Genomic DNA, 18325 nt, shown 5'->3' with positions numbered 1-18325 from the left:
CTTCAATACACAGGCAAATGTCTGAACAAATTACTAAACAATCAATATGTAAACAACTTGGGGATTAGAAAATGGATTTGTCCAGAGCACATTATATCAAACCAATTTAATTTCTTTCTTCGTAAAGGTCATTTAAGCTATCGTAAAAGAAAAGCATTAGTTCTAAAGTAACTCAAATTTTGTTGGAGTCCCAAGTGAAATTTTTTTAAGGAAAGAGAATATGTTGTAAATAAAACCACTCTGCAGTGTACGACTAATGTAGTTGAAAAATCTTATTCAAAAGACTTGTTGTAAATGGTTAGCAGTTAAACTCTGGAGAATTAGGCAAATGCAAGGTATTATGTTTGGAAGATTTAAAAAATAAATCAAATGTACCAATATAGTTGTCCTCTTAATATATTTATAAATGTATTTTTGTATTATTTTATGTCATTTCTAATTAAAACTTGTTTTGCATCTCAGTTTTTTTTTATTTTATTAGATACTTATGTAATCCTTTCACAGTTTGCTCTAGAGAAATATGTTACTACTCTTTGCATTATCACTTTCTGGCTTTCACTAAAGTGACCTTGACGTAGCCAGGATGGTTATTCACTATGCTTCCTAATTTTCATTTGTATTGGGAAATTTTGCAGTTGTGCATACTGCTAGTAACTTTCATCTCATCTGAAATATGGTATTTTCAATATTTTCTCATGAGGTTTTTCCTACTAATTCCTTAGTTGTATCAAATTCAATTTTCTGAAGCCTATAATCTGTATTCTACTGTAATAGCAAACTCCCTTCCTGAGAATGAGTATTCACATTTCATGATCTCATTCATTTCACACAAATTACCTTCAGTCTTTCACTTTCTCAATCAGTTGCTTTCTACTATACAGCTGCTCCTCAATTAAATTTCTCCACCTTCTGAAATACAAAGATGTCTCCACCTAGATGGAATACCTAAGATTTTGGGGGTTGTTTTGTTTTCCAGTATACATCTAATAATCTGATAATTTCCAATACACATCCATAATCTTGTTCTTTGGACATTTCCAGTAGTTACTAAAGTATCTCATGTGTCCTATGCAGCTAGCCTGAGAACAAACTCCTACATCACATTTTCCCTCCTCTTCTCTAGCGTTTTCCTCACTAGAAAAGATTCAACAAACTTGTGTCTCATGTCTTGCAAAGTAAATATAAATTATATCTACATTAGCAAGTGATGGTGCAATATGAGAAGATCTAGAGAGCAAAACAGTTGATGTTAGGATTTAACATTTATACTACACACACTTCAGAAATTTTACTTTTGACTAGCTTTAACCTGATCTCCTAATCTGAAAGCCCATTAGTAGGTAGAATGCATTAGGTCCTGTTGGGGGTCCATCTTCTTTGGTAGTTTCATCCAAATAAATCGTTTGCCACATGAAACACTGCATGCTAACTAGGGATGATCAACAACACCACTTCATAATTGCATTCTAGATCCAAAATAGATGTTAATGTAGAACAACACATACAGATATATTCTTTGAAATAAAAGACTATCTCCTTCCTTTTGCCTTCTTTTCTAAACAGACTATACTTTGTTAAAACCATGATTCCAGTCCTGAGTTTCTATAACACTGACTGTGACATGACATTCGTTCTGTGTTAAACAAGTAGAGTTTGTGTTCTTTATTCTACTATTTCTGACATTTATATATTAAGCAAGCTATTTTAATGTCAATGTCATTTCCTCATTAATGTTTCCTCACTGGTAAGTATGTACTTAACCCTGAGGTAAAATACAGCAGCATCTGAGGAAATGAAATGAAATCACCTTGCCTCATAAAAAAAATCCCCCAGAGCACGTGCAGCAATAGTGTCAACATCCTTTATACTTGGAAACATTTTTTTTAGACATCAAAATAATTCTTTGCATCAAGTTCCACTTCTTTCCTTTCCGTCGTAACTCTGCATTGTGCATAGCTAGCAGTTAACAAAAGGAGATTGAAAAAACCTGAACTCACCACACCGTGAATGTTTCAATTCAGTGAATACATACATGCTTATGCTCATACATCAGCAAAAGATTAGATAACAGAATACTAATGCAAAGTGAGAGCGAAAGAAATAGTACGTAGACAATTTTCAAATGGCAAGTTATATCACATCACTTATATGGGGAAAAAAATGGGGGGAGGGTAAAAACTCTTCAGAGCATATATTGCTCAACACCAAACAGGGTCATGTTCAAAGTCACACAGCTGGTCCTACCATTTTTATTTTCTTTTCATAGTACCTTTTCTTACTATGCTTTTATTTACAAGCATTGATGTTTTATCCTGTAAAGGTATTTATGGTTTATCATTTGGAGGATCATTAATACTTGCGTGCCAGCATGATGGATCTCAGATCTGAAGAAAGGGAAAACTCATTAATATTTAAGTTTCCATTCTAATATTTACTTAGAATGGTCATCAGTGGGATCCTACAAATGCTATGGCTAAAGAAACCATTATGAAGAGATATTTTCTGTCCAATTACTGTAGTCTGCTTCAACAACATCAGAGCAGATTTGAGCAGGAACTTTAATTTACAGGGGCTCAAAAAATTAAAAACATTCATGTATAATCATGGTAAGTAAGCCATTTTACCTCTAATATCTGAACTATTTTCAATAACAAGTAGTCAGACCTGGCTGCATAAATAGGTTGTAAGGATAAAGTGAACATGCTGGCAACAGCAATACGTAATCAGCAACCAGTAGTTCAACTGCAACCTGAAGTGTCAGACACACCAGCAACACAGCAAAAGGATCTTAACAGCTCATTAAACAATTTGCACAAAAAGAGCTCAGAAATGATCTTATAGAATCTTGGATATTAGATCATTAGCAAAATGACATAAGAATTATACATACCAGAGGATGTGAGAATACTGAAACACAAAATAGGATAATTCATTTGTGTATGACTGAAGACTTCATTACAAATTACCTTCTGATTGATGATTAGTGTCCAAACACCTTCCTCGCCTCAGAAAAGAGAGAGGTTTCACTTACTGCCTACTGATATGCATTATGTTATCTGTAAAATGGTCACGTTACAGCAACAGTTCTTCATTCTTGGTTTACCCATAAGGAAACATCACAATACTGTTCTTAGAGATCAAATACACACAAAGACTTTTCTTAATCACCTTTCTTAAGCTTTTCCTTTTTCCAGAAATATGGTGAATACAGAAGCAATGACATGAAGAATATTGTGACTAAGTATTGGTTTTAGACATAGGAACGCTTGAAATCCATTCCCATTTGCACATCCCAACAGGGAGAGAAAACGCCTTTTATCCTTTCTTTTGTAAGTCCTTTGCTCATCCTATGGCTACAGTCTAGTCTTTGAGAACGCTAGCCCCACATCTGCTTTGTATTAGTTTTGCCAAAATATTATTTTCAACATAATCTTTCTTCTCCACTCTTGAGGCTTCTCCACCTGACATTGAAGTTATTTTCCATGAGAAAGGTTACAATCAAACAAGCTGACTTCCCAGCTTACCAATATCATGCTTTAGTCATTGTGCCTAACAGGCCAAGATTTCTATATCAGCTTCTTTCACCAAACTTGTATTTATTAGCTTACATAGCAGTGGAGTCTTCCCCTTAATCCTAGTTAAGAGTTGGTTGCACTCCCATGGTTTTCAGGAATTGGGTAACCAACTACTTTCTTCTCTAAGAGCCAGATAGGCCCACTATCATTCCTGTTCATGGTGAAAATTATATTTGTAAGAGTTTAGTAGGAAAGCGCTAGATAACATGACCCACTAAATAGGGAATAAACAAGTAACTAAGGATTTTATACTGATCTGCACTGATTTATGGTCTCCTCCAATACTGATATAGCCAAATAAATCTGATGCTAGTAAAACTGAGGGAAAATGTTTTTTTCCCTATTCCATAAAGTAAGTTTCTATTTTCTTTGCAGTGCCAAGCAAATAAAATGTACCGGCTCCTGGTTTTTTATTGTATCAGTTTAACAAAATATTTTTATTTTCCCCCTAGAAACTCCAACTATTTATGCACCAATTTCTATTCACCAGAGTAAAACAATTGATCTCATCTTGTGACTATTCTTGAGGTTTTGTTTTCCTTGTTTCTAGAAAAATTTAAAAGGACAATTGAAAATAAATACAAGAGGTGGAGAAGGAGCAGATGGCAAATCATTTTCGTTGAATGACCACCAAAAGCCTAGTACACTTAGAGAAGAAATTCAGTTTGACTTTGAAAAGTCTATGTAAAAACACTTCATCACTAATCTGGAGGGGAGGCCTATTTACATCTTAGCTACCCCTGGTATTGTTAAAAAATACACTGTTAGTTAAGAACAATTTCTAAATAATTGAATCCCTATAATTTTACTGAATGTTGTGTGTACTGATTGCATAAAAGAGCTAGAAAACATGGCAGACATTCCTCTCTATGGAATTTTTTTTAGTAGTTGTTTTTATTATAGATGCCACAGCAATAGGTTGACTTGAATTCTATTTTGAAAATCATAGCCACTTACTGCCACTTTGAGTGTTCATGGGTGAAAAGAAATTGTATCCCTTTTGAGATCAATAGAGATTTCTGCTTAAAACAGATGATAAAATATAGTGAGATACATTGATAATATTTTCATTAAGCAACTGTTTATAGTCAACAAATATCATGCAGAGAACAGTTCTACTACCTTTATTTGCACAGTTCCTATGAGTAAGGACTGGAGAGAGAGTGTCTTAAATAGTAGCAAAAGTTAGAAATGACAGTAGGTGAAAATTGAACACATTACAGCAGCTGAAGTTAGCATTGATATGTAATGGATATAATGACTTAGAATTATAATGCTAATTGTGGGCATTTCTGAGCATAACTAACATTTTAAATAGATAAAAACAAACCACAGGGAAGTCTTGTACATGTTTTTCTCTCTATACCAGTCTAGCACTAGCAAGAAGTGCTGAATAGGTCAAAAATCTAAATACAGATTACCTTTCTCTTCACTATTATTATCTGTCATCAGTACTCACATCACACTTCCCATCCTCGTTATGTCAGCAGCAACAAATTGACCAAGGACTGCAGAGTACTGTAGTTTCTGGGTAAATAATTATATTGCCAGAAATACAGAATCATGCCAAGTATATTTCATAGATGGCTCAGAATAGTGATTTGAAACCCTTTTATACCTGCTTTTTAAAAATTTTCTCTAAATAGTACTTGTGCACAGATTGCTCTCTGCAAACCACATCAAGGCTGATCTCACAGGGTTTAATTAATTCTAAAAATAACCATTGCAGAGAGCATGGCAGGGAAATATCCATTTCATGCAGGTACACACCAGCTTACAAGAAAGCTGTAAGTCATTGGAAACTGACGGAAAGAGCATACTGGAAAACAAACAACAAAAGAACAAGCATGTGCCAGGAGCTTCTGATTTTGACTCTACTCTCTGAAGGAAATATATTCCTTAGATATGGGAATAGGTAAGGACTAAACTTCCTCGAGAATTTTTTGTAGGTGATTATGCCATACAAGTAAGGGAAGCAATTTTTCTGGGTTTGATGACTGATGTAACAACATTAGATTGCCATTGCAAGCTAGATTAGCAGTTTATTTATATTAATGAAGGAAAAAAAAAATCCCAAAGGCAGAGTAATGGAAGAAGAGACAGTTTTGATAATGGGAGTAAGCTTCCTTTGCCCACGCTGCATTTAAAAGCTTTGAGGCATAAATGGAAATGAATTCTGACATTCAATTTCTCCCTTTTACGTTGGCTTTATTTCAGTTTTATCAAGTTTGTAGCATTTCCTTGAAATTCACCTCCCTCATGTCAGCAGGGGCTCTTCTTATTAAGGAATATATTTTTCTGGACAAGTAGTTCATTACATTACCAACATAAAAGGCATGGCAATAGATTCCCAATCTGGAGACAGAAACTAAAGAAATAATCTGATTTGGGGAACAGAGCATGGAGAGGAATGGGAAGAAGGAAATTCTTAAGTATAGTGCAATGCCATTTTAATTTAGTATGTTGGTTCTCTAAGAGTAACAACAAAGCTTCTTAAGCCAGACCTAGCCCATTTTATACAAAGAGATAGGGAAAGTATATCTGTTAACCAGGAAATGGAAGCGATCACAGCAAAGCAATAGAAGATCTAGGAAGTAAATCAATACTACTTCTCCCATTCCAGATCTCTCCTAGGCATGAAGAAGTGCTATAACCTGCGGTCCTGGGACAGGCTGCCAGACTAGCAACATTTCTTGAGAATGAAAAGAAATGAAAAATGTATTTAAGTAGCTTGATTAAGTAGCTTTAAAAAGGGAGGTAGCTTGGTCATTCTCTGAAAAACTGTTGTCCTTCCCTGAGGAAAACAAAAACAAAACCAAAAACATTCTGAATAGCTTGCTTTTGCTATGGATCATAGAAAAAGTACTAATCATGCAGTGGAAAGATTCTAGTATCTAATCACCCAGGAAAGATTCTAGTACTCTGAAATTTGTTTTGATCTTGAAATAAGACTGGCAATGTTAACAGAACAGACTCAGAAATGCTAAAATATTTCCATGCTCTAGATATGTGATTTGCTGAACTAAGTCAAAACATTTTGTTGCAATTTTGTTCAAAATTAATCTGTATTTTCTATATGATGTTATGTGTTATGAAAGTTGCAAGTTGAATCTCACCTCTATTACTTTTAAAATATTAAACTTCACAAACACAATATATTTTCTATGATATTGTTTGTCAGCAAACTGAAGGAGAGTCCACAGTACATTATTACATGTCCATCCAAAGTGTCTGGAGAACTGTGGTGAATTTAAACATGATGCTAAACTATATTCCATATTAAACATTACGAGATCTCAGAAAAATACAACATTGAGAACAATACATTAATTAATAATGAATGTATTCATAATGAATTAAATACATTAAATATTTTGCTCAAACAAAATAATTAAGTCTTTCTAATCAAAAATTGGAACATAATGGAAAAAAATAAAATTTTACTATAGCAAGCTTTCTATGTGGGGGTTTCCAACCATCTCTAGGTATAAAACTTCACAGGAAATGTAAATTCTTTAGGTAATGGTCACGGGGTGCTGTCGTTTGAAAGAAGGGCATGGTCTGTTATCAGTTCAGTTTGAGTTATTTACTGTTAATGAATTTCTTATTAAAGCCAAACTTAAGAGTTTGAGCAAATTTCCTTCTGTTTACCATAGATGTTGTTTTAGAACAGGTTAAAGAATTAATATCTTTCTTAAAGTAAATGTAGCAGGTAATATAATTTTTGGAGACAGGCTGTAAAGAATCTTGTGCTTGTTAGCAAGTTCTTCCACACTATTTTTGAGCTTTCTTACTATGTTCTTTGCAAATAATAACTCAGATAAAACAATCTGTTCACTGGAAATAAGCCTTTTATACACATATATAATTTTTAGAGTGCTACATAATGACAGCTTTAAATTAAGCTTTAAAAGATTTGTATAACACATTTCCAAGTAAGTTTTCAGAGGTGCTTGAAGGATATAAGGAAAAAAGATTATTTACTGCAACCATTTCAGTGCTTTCAGTTAGATCTAACATAATGGAGAGAAAGCTTAATGCTTTCAGAGCTTTATTCCTTCTGCAACTAATATTTTCAGATTCTAACACAATGACCACCGGAGCATAATTCACTACATCCTTCCTCTGCATTCTCATGTGTTGCTGGAGAAACAGGAATCTATGACAGAATTTGAAGGAAGAAGGATGACAACTATGTAATAGGAAGTCTCTGAATTCTGCGTGCCCACTGTCATGGAATCCTTGACATTATCAATTTTTCAGAAACGGGCTCTTAAATTGCTTTCAAGTTGACAAAATGCAGACAATAAATCTTAAAGTAGAGTTTATACGGACCTTATTTTTTGAACCACACTGAAAAGCCAAGAAATAAAAATATCACTCTAGAAGTAAAAGTTTGCTATCATTATTAAAGTATACACATCAGCAATGAGTTGTTGATCCTGGAACACTATGAAGAAGGAGATTTAGCAAAGTATTGCCAGTTACAAAATTTATGTTTATTCTCCTCATTTTTTAAAGACATCACTCCTGGAGTACCGTTATTAAAAATAAGCTTTGCCTGCCAGCACTTACTTTATTAAATTAATCACATTTACCCAGAAAACCTAAAACATGTTTAAAGATTAGAAGTCCTAAACTTGACATTTTTTTAAATCTCATTTCTCTTGTATGCTTTTCATGAGATACAGGGCTTTCTTTATTTTACATTTAAGTTGGTTATTAATGGTATAAGGATGAAAAATCTCTACATCCAAAGCTGAAAACCAAGTATGATTCCTTTGTAGAATCCGATAGAAGGCTAAATCACCTAGAGATGGAAATTAAGTGTGTTTGAAGCATCAGAGCTCTAACCTGCAATGTCTTTTAAACCCATTTTTATCTCCCAGGGCATCTGAATTAGTTCTTGCAAAAAATCAGCAAACTTTGGATAAGAAAAATCCTAAGGAGTACAGATCTCTTCCACTTATAAAACTGAAAACCTCAGTGGAAACAGTCTCAAAGAACTTTAATTAGTCTGAATCCCTTCCCCCCCATACGCTGTCCCTCCCCCAACCCCCCCCCCCCCAAAAAAAAAAGTCTAACTGCTAATAAGAGGTCTTGCATGAAAATGTGCTTTGAAACAGTAGTAAGTCCCTGAAAATTTCAGAAATGATATTATAGCGGCTTGGATTACACTTCAGACAAAGAAAGCCTATTTCAATGTACAATAATACACTATTTACAGATACGATATATGCTGTTATGAATGTAGTATGTGAAGCATCAGGAAATACATAATTTAGCAAAGGACCAGGGAGAGTTTACACTCTGGTGAAGCATAACAAACAAGAGGCAACTCATCTAATGTCACATAACAGAAGCACAGACAAATAGACTGAAAGAGTCTTAAAGATGTGTAGACCACCCACCTCCCCACAGACATTAGTCGTCCTTAACAAAAAATTTAACATGTTCTTAAAAACCTCCAGGGCTGAAGCCTCAACAATCTCCCTAAACAATCTGCGCCACTTTTTCACAGTTCCTCCTAATATCTAAGCCAAACTTTCCTTCTCCTGTTAAAGCTTATTAGTTCTTATTTATTCACCATAGACATGGAACAGAAGCCATTTCTTTCCCCTTTTCAGGAGCCTTTTACACATAAGAAATTCATTATGTCTCACCTCTAGCTTTCCTCATAAATCATTTTTCAAGACTCTGACCATTTTCTTTGTTCCCTTCCAGGCTCTCACCAGTTGGTCTCACCTCTTCTTGAAGGCAGCACCCAAAACTGGAGATATTATTCCAGGTGAGGCCTTACCGGTTATGAGTACAATAAAAAGATTCATTTGTATGATCTATAGTGTATACACTTACATGTACCAGGCACCATGCTAAAGGTAGCCTTTGGATGATATGCAGGCTAACCAACCACATAGCTACTTCACCATTCAAGTTTACAGCACTAGGCAGTGTTTATGACAAGCTTTCAGTGCTATTAGCTCCCTTTTCATCTTAACACAGCGTCTCTTAGCTTATTTGCTTGTAAATGCTGGTGATGGCATCTCCATTAGATATCACTAGCAGCCTCATTCTTAGATAAGCTTATCATCTTATGCTGCAAGAATCCTCTACTAGAAAGTTTTATTTTTCCCGCTTCCACTGCCCAATTGTTAAAAATAACTCATTACTGTTGATTCTGCTAAAAAGGATTATATATTCTTTGTGAACAATGACACTTCATATTTAATCATGATGTCCAAAGTTTTTTTTTCCCCACACTTGACCCTTCTGTTGTCTGCAAAGATTTCAAGCTTCCATTTTCTTGTACTATTTCTGCAAAAACATAATTTCACTATTTAGAGCTCAGATATGTGGGGAAAAAAAATGTCCAGTTCATTGACCATCAGTTAGGATTTCAATAGTTTCAAAGTAATGTATCTCTATGGCTTTTCATAGTATTCAATGAGAGAAAGCAACTGCTGCCAAAATTTAATTGAAAGTACTAAAGGCTTTGTCTTTGATTGTGGTTGGAATTTGTTAAAATCTTAATTTGTTAAAAAAAAAAGTTATGTTTTTATGGACCTTGCAATAAAAATAAAGGAAAACAGCAGAGCTGTCAAATCCTTTCACAGAACCACCATCAGTGAGCCATAACAATAGGATATTGACATGCTTTTCCAATAATATACTGAACTCATAATGCTGTTCATATTTTATTGCCCCTTGTCCTACAACTAACTTCACAAGCAACTTTCTTGTCTTTCATAGACTTCCAGCAAGGATCTCCTGCACAGAGTCAGTTGTGACAGAAAGTCTTCATCTTTCTCTCACTCTGTTTTTTCTGCTTCATATTTTTATTTAATTTTTGAATTACAAATAGCCTCTGTGATTATATGGCATAAATCTTTGTTTTTCAGCTTGTTGTATGTGTGAAGACCGTTACAAACATTTCTGACTGCACACTATTTTCATGTCAGTTCCATCAAATTTGAAATGGTTAATTTATTTAATAATAATAATAATAATTTTTAAAAAGGATGCATTTCTGCATCCTTTGTTTGGGATGTTTGGGGCTGTTAGTTTTGTACTTCTAATACAAAGGGACCTCTATGGTCAGTTATCTTAATTATTGGTGCCTAACTTAGCCACTCAACTTGTGCTTACATTTTAGGTACCTAATGAAACAATCATAAAGTAAGCATGCATATTTCCTATATACTCAAAAATACTGGTAGGTATCTGCAAAAAAGCCAAAGTGAGATTTGTTTGCTGAAGATTAGGTCTTTATCTTAGCAGGTCTCACTCAGACATTGCCTGTTTATAGCAGATTCAGAACAGTGACTCATATATATGCTGCAGTTCATCACAACACAGATTTTTGGAGCCACCCAGTATGTGTAGTTTTGCATTTATTCTGTTTCACAAAATTCACTGAATATGTGTTTAGATTATGTCTGAGTGAGATTGAGGGCCAGAAAGGAGGAGAGATCTGCTATATTGATTGCAGCAATTTATTCCATGAAAACAAGTTGACATTTGATAGAAAAGCTGTTTTTATTAAATGCGACCTTCATATTTGCTCTGAAAGAATCAAACAATTGGAGGGCTCTGAAGGATATTACTAAACTCATTTAAAGTTTTATAACATCTTTTTCTCCATCAAATTCAAGCTATATAGTGAACATTTCCCAGGTCTACAAAATAAAAAGGTGTGACACTCTGACCAAATTATGTATGCTGCAGATTTGGTATTATTTTACTAAAAATATACACATTTCTAAAACAAAAGAAAAATCATAACCAGAAAAATAGATTCAGACATAGGGATTTGTTCATCTTATTCTTTAACATAATTCAAGTGAGTAAGTACATCTTCTTGTGCTAAATACTTAGCTAGCTCATCTTTTTTCATTTTTTTCCTCCCATGAAATATCTAAAGACAACACCTTCATGATTTCATCCTCCATGATATCAAGCTCTTTCCAAACTTCCTGGTACACACAGATCTCTATATTATATGTTAGATCTGAAATCTGTATACAGCAGTCTTTCTCCTTGATCAATCTATGAAGGATGGCCTTACTGATAATTTCACAGCTCAGCTGAGAGTACTTCTGGCTCTCAGTGCGTTTGTTACCTGGCCGTGACTAACCACAACACTTGAAGACGAAGCCTCATTTTAGTAAAACTTACCAGAATACTTCTGTCTGAAGTGGAAATAGTAAGGAAGAGGAAATCATGAAAGAAATATATTTACCCACCATCTTTATAGCAAATTTTCACCCAAATGAAATTTTAATGAATATGTGTATTCTTGAGTGCCCTGGCACACACACACAATCCTTGCAGTGAAGAAGATTTTCTCATACACAAAACAAGACATTTCTGTGCTTTTGACTTAGTTCTCTTTATTAAGGCAGGACAATGCCCTACACTTACATAGCAAGGTCTTGATGCATAATCAATACCTTTGTTAACTGTAGTCCTGTCCATGTGCTACGTATTAGTGTCTTTCCCAATAGCTGTTGACTCATAAAGCCATTCTTCACTTCTTGTCACATTCTTTGTCCGTTCTAGTTAGATTCACCCCTCCAGAATTTATCAAACCTCTACTATCTCTTCATATTCATTTCCTCTTCACACTGAACTCTCCAGCCCTCCCCAATTAAAAAAAAAAAAAAAAAAAAAAAAAAAAAAAAAGGACTTCTTTACCTCTGGTGACATTTACCTCCTTCTATCCTTGCTTCTTTCCTACCATGTCTTAAACTACATAGATGTCACCTCTGGCTCCAGACATCCAGCCACAGGTTTCTGAAGCCTGTAAGAGTGTACTGAGGAATTGCCACAATATTTTTGCCTTATTCTTACAGTCTTTTCTAAATATGTCCAATTGGGTCCTGTCAGGAACAGGGTTAGAGGGCCCTTTAAGTAGACAGTAAACAATCAATTGATAACCAGCTTCTTCAGCAGCATACTAAATCTTATCTCATACTTTGCATTTCTTCTTCAGATTGGAGAGTCCTAGATTATTTAGCCATTCCATGAGGGAAAACATTTAGTCACTTTTGTCATTTTTCTAAAGCTTTTCAGCTTCTTCTATATCCTTTTTCAGTCAGGAGACCAGAAGCACGTGTGCATTCACATTGCAGGCCAGCCATGGATTTCTGCAATACGCAGCAATGCTGTTTTGTTCTCTATTCCATTCCTAATAATTCCTACCACTAGATTGCTTTTCTGTTTATTACTCATTATTGCTAAAGTTTTCATGGAGCTATCTATCAAAACGTCAAGATACTGCCACTGAATGATAGCAGCCATCATTTTATATGTGAAATTAGGTTTATTTTTCACCATTCACATTGCTTTATAACTATTCACATTGAACTTATCAGCTACTTTACTGCACAGACACACAGATTCATAAGGTCTTCCTATAATTTTCCATACTCAGCCCTTGTCTTTATTGTTCTGAATAACTTAGTATCATCAGCAAACTTCTTTCCCCTCACTGCTCACTTCCTTTTGCAAGTAATTTATGAAAATGTTAAGCATATTCCAGTGCAGAGCGCTGAAGAGCTCAGGTGGCCTTTCTCTACTGAAAGAGCTGACTATTTGCTCCTCCACCTTGTTTCCTACTTTTTAAACACTTATTTATCTATTCAGGGACCTTCTTTTTATACTAAGGCTGCTTAGTTTCCCTAGAAGTCTTTGATCAAGGATTTTGTGGAAAGTCTTTTGGAAATTCAATTGCATCAGCTATATAATTCTTATGCCTCTTCGATTACTATTTAATTTCCTTTTGTTTTTAACTTGACTGAAAATACTCTGTAGCTGTTTGAAATTTCAGTTTTATTTTTCAGTTTGGTTTCCACCTGTGAAATTGTTCTCTATGTCTAAACTAATATCTTTTTACTTGCTCTTGTTTTCAAGGCCCTTCACTACTTATTTTCTACTGAGACCTTGATTATTGCCTGCCATCTACTCTTGATAACAGATTTCGTTGCCCAATTCAGATCGTCTGTTTTCAAATCTCCTCTGTGCTTTTCTCCTTAATGTTTCTCATGAGTAAGAAAAACTCTCTAGAAACCTCATGCTCCTCTATATTCCTCCTTTATATTCCTTTTAAAACTCTCCTTTTCTATGATAAAAAACTGACAATGGTGAGGCTGCTGCTAACAGCATTACCTCTTATTCTTACCAATACTTTCTCATTGACTTCTTGTGTTTCTCCACCCGTTTATAGCTATCTGCCAGCTCTTGTGCCTGCATAGACTGAAAATTTGTTGAGACAGTTCTCTTCCTACTTCCTTATATTGTGTTTTTACAGACTTCTAGTGTACTGTTTGCTTTTGTTCCATGACTAGGTCCGATACAATAAACAAGTACTACTAACACTTATATTAATACTTATAAATATGGTAATATAAATATATAAAAATGGATAGTGACGCCCACATAGTACTCCTATATGTAATATTCAGATGTGCTTGTATTGCATAGGCCAGTTTTTCTGATTCTGGACAGACTTGCTCAAAGCAAGAGCAGAATGAAGATAAGTATATTCTATACAAACTGAGTTAATTCTGGAGCCACTACAGATGTCTTTGGCATGGCTCCTGAGCTCATAAAATCTGCCAAATTCACAGCTCAGTAGGGACTCAAGTGCTCCTGCATCTATGTTATGCTTAACTGACAAATCAGACAATCTGCTCACAGATAACAGAGTTGATTGTAACAATTGTGTATTTTTTTTTTATATATTTACCATAGAACCTGTCACCTCAGAACCATAGCTGACCATCAAGAAAAATAACTTACTGCTAGAAAAGCATACTCCTGATTGGCTCCACACTACAGTTCAGCAAACCATCCACTAGCAGAGAAAAATAGCTCTTTCCCACACCAAACAGTTAAAAAAGCACTCCCCAAAGTCTTGTGTAAACAGGGAAGTGCAACATTCAAGGATCTTATAATGTCTATAAAATAAGAGCTATGTTTCATTGCTAACACTTTACAGCAGAGGTTCTCAGGACTTAAGGAAAGGATGAAGCATGGGAACTTTTAGGAACTTTTGCTGCATTTTCCATACTGATTCTTAGCTAACAGTCGTCTTTCACTTCTCTTTCCTTTTTATCTATTTGAATCCAGCTGCTGGATTTTCAATCCAAACACATATCATGATCTATAAGATGACACTACCATCTCTTGCTAAGCAACTGCTGATGATTTGTAGTAGAGGCAGACAGCCATCAAAGCTCCTTACAAATCACCATGTGTGAGAGTAAGGGAAACATAGCATATGAAAGAATTAAGTGTAACAAGGATAAAAAACAAACTTTGCAACAAGTTTACCATTCTCAATTAAAACTAGATTATTGCTGGAATTAAAGTGCTTTTCTTGCTCACCTCCACTGAAGTTGAGAGAAAGGAATTCAATAGATGTGCTATTCTGTCATATGCCTAATCAATCCTCCTGATTGCACAGCCCTTCCCGATAGCTGCCCTGGCACAGGTAAAACTGCTGACCTGAAAAAAATATACACATCTTATAATAAATATAGTCTATCAAATCCACATTCACCTGTCAGATCCTACTACAGAGAATGAATTTTGAACATGAATTACTTCCAAGAAAGCAGGTTCTGGTATTCACACACATTGTCATTTACCAGAGTTGGAGGGTGTGAGGGGTGCAGTGAAGGAATATAATTCATTCCCTAGCTTACTGAAGAAAGTTCAGTACTGTGTTCACATGCTAGTAAGTAATACCATTACTACTGCAGCAATTTCATATTTTGACTAATATTGTACACAGCCTGCTTGCCATTAGCCTGTCTTTGAAGCATTTCCTTCCCTCGTAAATGGCTAAAGGATTGTTCTTGATAATACATATTTGACAGCACAACATTAGGCATGTAAGAAATCGCACCTCTGAGCCTACCACTCATGCATTTTTCCAGACTTAGCTATCATAAGCCAATTTTTAAGATTCAGAGAGCTTTCTTCAAATATAAACAATCAAAGGGAGATTTTGCTGACTGAAATCTTAAGGGTTTTTGTTGTTGTTTTTTAAGGTTATTGAATTGTCAAAGTAACAAAATATCTGTAACAGTTAAATAAGAGCTAGGCCTAGGAATAATGAAATTCTACTTAAAATTCACTTGAGCTTTTGTCATATCAGTGTTCTGTATTTGTTCTTGATTTACTCTGAAGGAGCTCCCCGTGTGGTCTCATTGAGCCTTGAAGTTTTCCTCTTGCACACTACCTTCTTTCAAACAGCCAGAGTTTAGGCTACACAGCACATGCTGAAGGTCACTATCTGTTTATATCTGTTTACCAGAACTCTTTGCTGAGGAGGAAAGAATATGTCAGATAAATTCAGGCAAAGATATCTTCCAACTAAAACAGCCTGCTGTATGGATCATAAATCAGTATTTATATGGAATGGGACATTTTTACTAAATAAAAAGAATGTGCGCACATTTGTCCAGCAAAGAAAGGCCCGAAGACAAAAATAAACCATGACTATTCACATAAAAAAAATCCAAACGGCTGAGATCAGCTTCAAATAACACAAGGTCCAATTAGATTTGATATGTTTTGCTAGTTTCACATTCAAATCTTTAGAAGTCAGATTTACTTAAGCAAAATCAGAAGCTAAAATCATTAGTTTTTTATTAACTGAATAAGAATAAATAAATTATGTTGATTAGCTAAATCTACCTGGCAGAAGCATGACAGCTGGTGTCCAACAATATCACCCTTTGGAGAGCCCCCAAGACACAGTAAGTTTACAGTTTATTTTATCTATTTTCCATATTTACTTGCTAAGCAGTTTTTAACCACATTAGTTAGTACATTAAAATATAATTCTTATTACCTACTCAAATCAGCTGGTGAAACCTATCTCAGCAATTATTACCACATTACCATATCTATATTATTATTACAATTTAACATTGTACTTGATTGTTAACTAAGAACATTATAATGTAGCAAAATACTATGAATTTTTCTTTCTAACCAATGAGCAAGGCCACTGAAATCTTTCTGGGTAACAACAGAGCTATCAGTGTATCTACAACAGAAGTTACTTCTGTCGAGAAAGAATTTTAAGCTAGATTTCCCATGCTTGCACTTCTGCAAAGCTAAAACACTTCAGCAGTGCCAACACGGTGCAAACAACCTCCCTGGAATCAAAAGCCTTTCTGAGGCTAAGATATCCCACCAAGACTGGTAGGTAGTTAAGGCTCCCCAACTTTGGAGTAAATACCATGCAAGAGAGCGATATGACTTACATCACACCTGGCCGATTTGAGTTCCTAGCCTTGCTAGATCTAGGTGGATAGTCTTATCCTTACAGAATGGCTCAAGCTCATACCATTAACATCTAATGTCTTATCTCCTCTTCCATAACACATTGCTGTTTCTAGGAACACATAGCTAAATTTTCTAAAACTTAAAATTTTTGGAGAAAAAAGTATTATTTATTAGCTTTACTTTTAATATAATCTGTCAAACATTTTCTGGGTAACCCTTTTCATGTAACTTTTGTTTCTTTTTTCCCCTAATATCCCAGTAGCATACATTTCTAAATGCCTTCACTAGCTTCTAAAAAGAGCACCATGGCAATAGATTAAGTGGCTTATCACAAAATGTATTTAAATCAGCCAAATGAGACTTATATAAATAGATTAAAATGGCTTTCGGTAATCCAATAAGAATAGGTACTTGGTAAAAATGTGATCATTTTTTTCCTCGAGGCTTAATACAGACTAGCAAAAAACCCACAATTTTAACTCACTATGCTGACTTTGATTCATGGACTACTAGATATTAGAACACATTTGTTTCAGTCAGGATGTCCAACCACCATTCTAATGAAAGATTGTTTTCCCCAGTTTGCTCTCAAATGCTTTGTCCATCTGTTTACAATATGAGGACTTTGTCATACAACAACAATCCAAAAATTTGCTTTTGATGACCAAGACTTTCCTAGGCCTCACTAAAAAAAGGAAAAAGATAGTTAAAGAACACTTTGGAACAGAAGAAATAGAATCAAAATTCTCTCCCTCTCAAAGCCAAATAATCTTTGCCATAAATATTTAAGCCTCACAAAATAAAGTGCTTTCCTGTATTTTCTGTTTAAGAAACTCACTTTGGGAGGGAAACAAGAAGTTTCTCTGGCTTCTCAGGAGTCCTGAACTATAGCAGCTTTAAACAAAACTGATACATGAGGGAAACTTTTTCTTTAGAGAAGCTGGAAAAAGAAAATCTTTTCCTGCTCTTCAGGATTTGTTTTTCAGTGTTCTTTTTAACCCTTATTCTTTCTTTTTTAGTTTTGAAAGCACTGTAAAAGAACAGAGCAAAAAGCAGAAATCTTCTAAGGGCTACTACTGCTCAGTGCAGAAATCATTCAAACAAATTAAACCTAATCATCATCGTGAGCTGTCTTTTCTCTGGATAAGAATTTGGAAAATGAAATATTTGTTTAATTAAAACTATGTGCATTTCTTGAAAAAACAGTGGAGGTTAATAACTTTTCCGTGGTTATTAAAACCACACAGCAAAAATTAAGGCAACAATTCAACGACAAACAGTGACTAATTGATCACTACATTGAATATGTGTTTTTGAGGGCCTTTTTTTAATTTTTGCTTCCTGCAGTAGCCCATATTTTCCTTTTTTATAATTTAACATGGTTTCAGTTACAACTGTAAATTTGGTCTTAATTAGAAGCTAATGACCTTATCATTCAAAAAGAGCTG

Source organism: Apteryx mantelli, chromosome Z, assembly GCF_036417845.1.
Source record: "Apteryx mantelli isolate bAptMan1 chromosome Z, bAptMan1.hap1, whole genome shotgun sequence".
NCBI lineage: Eukaryota > Metazoa > Chordata > Aves > Apterygiformes > Apterygidae > Apteryx > Apteryx mantelli.
Note: the sequence above shows the minus strand (reverse complement) of the source record.